We start from the raw sequence: 558 nt of genomic DNA, 5'->3' as shown, positions 1-558 counted from the left end.
GGCGGCGGCGGCGGCGGCGGCGACAGCAGCAGCAGTACGGTGTGGCATTAGCACGAGTAGTGGCAGGGGTGAGGAGGACGGCGGCGGTGGCGAATGATGAGGCCGGGTGATCTTTCAACAACCGGGGAGAAGGAGGGACGGGAGGAGGATGGCCGGCGCACAGGAAGGGGCAGTGATGCTAGGGAGGGGTGACGCACGCAACGGCTGTGGGGTAGGCCAGCCGAGTCGGGCTTGGGGGTCGGTCCGGCGTCAGGTTTGACCGGCTCACCTCAGGGCGGGTCTCTTGCACTGGGTCTGTGGGAAAGAGGACACACGCACACACGCACAGACGGATGCGCACGCTCGCGCTCGCAGTCTCTTGCTCTTGATCACGACACTACCGCGAACGGGCGCTCGGGCTGGCTGGTCGTGAGGAGGGAGGGAGTGAAGGGGGCGGGGGGCGGGGGGCGGGGACTGGCAGGGAGGCCGACACGCAGAGCGGGAGGCGACAACCAGGAGGCTGGACGATGCCGAGTGCTTAGCCAGGGCAAAGGGGCAGGGGGGGGGGGGGAGCAGGGG

Source organism: Fonticula alba (assembly GCF_000388065.1).
Source record: "Fonticula alba strain ATCC 38817 unplaced genomic scaffold supercont2.3, whole genome shotgun sequence".
Taxonomy (NCBI): domain Eukaryota; order Rotosphaerida; family Fonticulaceae; genus Fonticula; species Fonticula alba.
The sequence above is the reverse complement of the archived record's forward strand: the minus strand, read 5'-3'. Positions refer to the sequence as shown.